The sequence below is a fragment of the Equus quagga genome, unplaced genomic scaffold, assembly GCF_021613505.1.
Source record: "Equus quagga isolate Etosha38 unplaced genomic scaffold, UCLA_HA_Equagga_1.0 HiC_scaffold_742_RagTag, whole genome shotgun sequence".
Lineage (NCBI taxonomy): Eukaryota > Metazoa > Chordata > Mammalia > Perissodactyla > Equidae > Equus > Equus quagga.
This window is the reverse complement of record NW_025794529.1, coordinates 1-2,756: the sequence shown is the minus strand read 5'-3', so window position 1 is coordinate 2,756 and position 2,756 is coordinate 1. Positions and strand designations below refer to the sequence as shown.

The following is a 2,756-nucleotide window of genomic DNA, read 5'->3' as shown; positions in this document are numbered from 1 at the left end:
CACATCCCCAGGGTCTTTCCTGAGTGTGAGCTGGGCCAGGCACTGCAGGCTGGGCGCTGGGATGTTGGGGGAGGAAGGGGTCTGGCAGCCTTTCCCAAGGGGATGGCCACACGTATCCCCACCAGACCCAGTGGAAGGATCAGGGCCTCTGGGTCAGTTGGTGGTGACTTGTAGGCTTGTGTTCAGTTTCTGAATCAGCATGAGAACCTTCTGGAGCAATGCCCAACCTCTCCTGTTGCCTGGCTGGGCTGCCCTGGTGAGCGCTGACCACGGCTTCTCTTCCAGATTTTCCTGACTGACCCGCTAGGCAAGCTCTTGCACATCCTGGAGATGGACCACTTCGCCCTGGTGGTTCACGAGCAGATCCAGTGTAAGTGGGGCCGGGGGGTGGGAGCCCTGCGGGGCACTGGCCGCTGCGTCCCCATCCCCAGGCTTCTGAAGGCGCCTACCTGACATGAGCATTTGTGCGGCACTGAGGCCCCCGTCCCTCATAGGGCATCTAGGGAGTCGGTGGTGCTGACCTTCAGCCACCCAGCCTTGGGCGTGGGTCTCAGAGGGACCCCAGTGAGGCCACCGGTCTTCATAACTCTGCTCCCAAAGCTGCTTCCTGAGCCTCCTCAGTGCCCCTCTGCAGTCCCGGGGTGCCGTCCTGCTTCTGGGGAGGACGAGGCTCGTAGGAATCAGGAGAACTGGGAGGGTCCTGGGGCAGCCCGCGTCCAGCCCCTCCCTGGTCCTTGGCTCCACAGCGCGGGGCCAGGGCTGGTCAGGAGTTGGGGGGGCTGCGGGTATGTACGCCCCACCACCCGCCCCTTGTGCATGGCTGCAGTCAGAATGTAGCCCCCAAGAGTACAGGAGGGCGTCCAGGGTCCCGGGCCCCCCAGCCTGGGTGGGAGGGTTCTTCCTCTTTGTCTCGCATTTACTTGTATTTGAACATCTCCAAGAAAAATGACAGGTTCTCGTCTCACAGTCCAGAAATCAAGTCTCCTGGGACACAGCCGTGCTTGATTTCGCTGTCCAGGCTGCTTGCCCACCATGTTGGCAGAGCCGAGTGGTCCTAACAGAGACTGCACGGCCCTCTGCAGAAAGTCTGTCCACCCAGGCTCTGGACGGGTCTCCCGAGGGGTCGGCAGGGCCAGGTTCCGGGGCTGCTGCACACAGCCCTCCCCGCGGGGACGAGCAGCAAGGAAGTGGCCTGCACGGGCTTCTCCACAGCCGCCCCCTGCCCGAAAGTCCCTGAAGTGCTGGTGGCTGGTCTCTTCTGTGTCCCCTTGTTTTTCCCGAAATGCTCCGAGTAGGCCGGTGGGATGCCCAGCCTCCCCCCATCCCCACCTGTGCAACCTCTGCCCCCAAAGCCGTGAGGGACAGATGGCCCCGGAGGTGCTGGCAAAGGGGGTCGGACGGAATGGGATGCGACCCCGCATTTCCCACTCACTCTGGCCCTCTGGGTGCTTCCTGACAACTATGCGTCAGGGCTCTCCCGAGAAACAGAACTGATGCGATGTGTGTATCCAGAGAAAGAGACCCATGGTAGGGACCTGGCTTCCAGGATTAGGCTGGCAAGTGCCACGGTCTGCAGGCTGAGTGGGCAGCTCGAGCCGAGGAAGTACCAGTGCTTCGTTCGAGTCCAAAGCAGGAAAAGTTCCCTCTGCTCGGTGAGGGTCGGCCTTTTTGTTCCATTCGGGCCTTCACCTGATTGGATGTGGCCCCCCACACACTGGTGGGGGGTTGGCCTCTTTACTCAGTCTACCCAATCAATGTGGATCTTGTGCAAAGACACCCAGAATACGTCTGACCAAGTATCTAGGCCCTCCGTGGCCCAGTCAGGTCGACACATAAAATTAACCATCCCCCAACCCTCTCTGCCCATGGGCTGCATGGGGTGGGGCCCGGGGGCCGGCATTCGTTTTGAGCCTGAGAACCAGGCGTGGGTGGAGTCAGAATCCTAGGCCAGAGATGGGAGCTGATGCAGGTCACGGATGTGGGCAGGGCTGGAGGTTCCTGCCTAGACTCGAGCCCTGGGCACCGAGGAAGAGCCGCACGCGGTTTGGAATCGATGAGGCCTCGGCGGGCGTCTGCTGGTGGATGTGGCTCAGAGAGGCAGGAGGCTGCTCTGGGTGGCTCTGCCCAGACAGCTCGAGTCAGGAGAGGGCGGCATTCATCCTTGGCTGCCCTGGGTGCCACACTCGGGCAGGCTCAGGGCCGGGACTCGGGAGCCCTCCCTGCCTGGGCCGGGCCCCCAGGCAGCAGTCTGGGCTCAGCCTCGGGCAGTGGAGGTGGGTGGGGGGACTCCATCAGCTCCATACACGGGCGCCTCTAAACCTGCCCCTGTTCCCTCCTCAGACAACAACAACGGGAAGTCCAGTAAGAGGCAAGCAGTGTTCGGGGTGGTCACTGCCATTGACCTGCTGAAGTTTGTGGCTGCCCGGGAGCGGGACGAGAAGACCAAGTCAGGAAGTGTCCTGGATCCCTGAGCTGCGGGGGCAGCGGCCCAGCCCTGACGCCCACCCACTGTCGGCTCGGGGTCCAGGCTCTCTTGCTTTTCGTCAACACTAAACAAACAGATGTGCGATTTCTCCCCACCTGACGCTGGGCATCGCTCTAGCGTGACAGGTAGCGAGGAGCCGGGGCCAGCTCAAATGTTAGTCTCCCTTTAGTAACATCTGGCTACCTGAATGAATGTATTTATGGTTTGTTAGATCAGATGTGCTTTTCTTTAACTTTCTCTTACAATGTTTCAACAAGGAAATCTCATTAAA

The 2,756-nt window shown here is 60.9% G+C and overlaps 1 long non-coding RNA gene across 1 annotated transcript; it reads left to right on the top strand.

Annotated features, from left to right (window-relative positions):
- Nucleotides 1-6: 6 nt before the first annotated feature.
- Nucleotides 7-2,690, top strand: LOC124232546 (uncharacterized). The gene is made up of 2 exons (XR_006886882.1): nucleotides 7-370; nucleotides 2,341-2,690. It is a non-coding gene; the product is annotated as an uncharacterized LOC124232546 (long non-coding RNA).
- The last annotated feature ends 66 nt before the right edge of the window (nucleotides 2,691-2,756 follow it).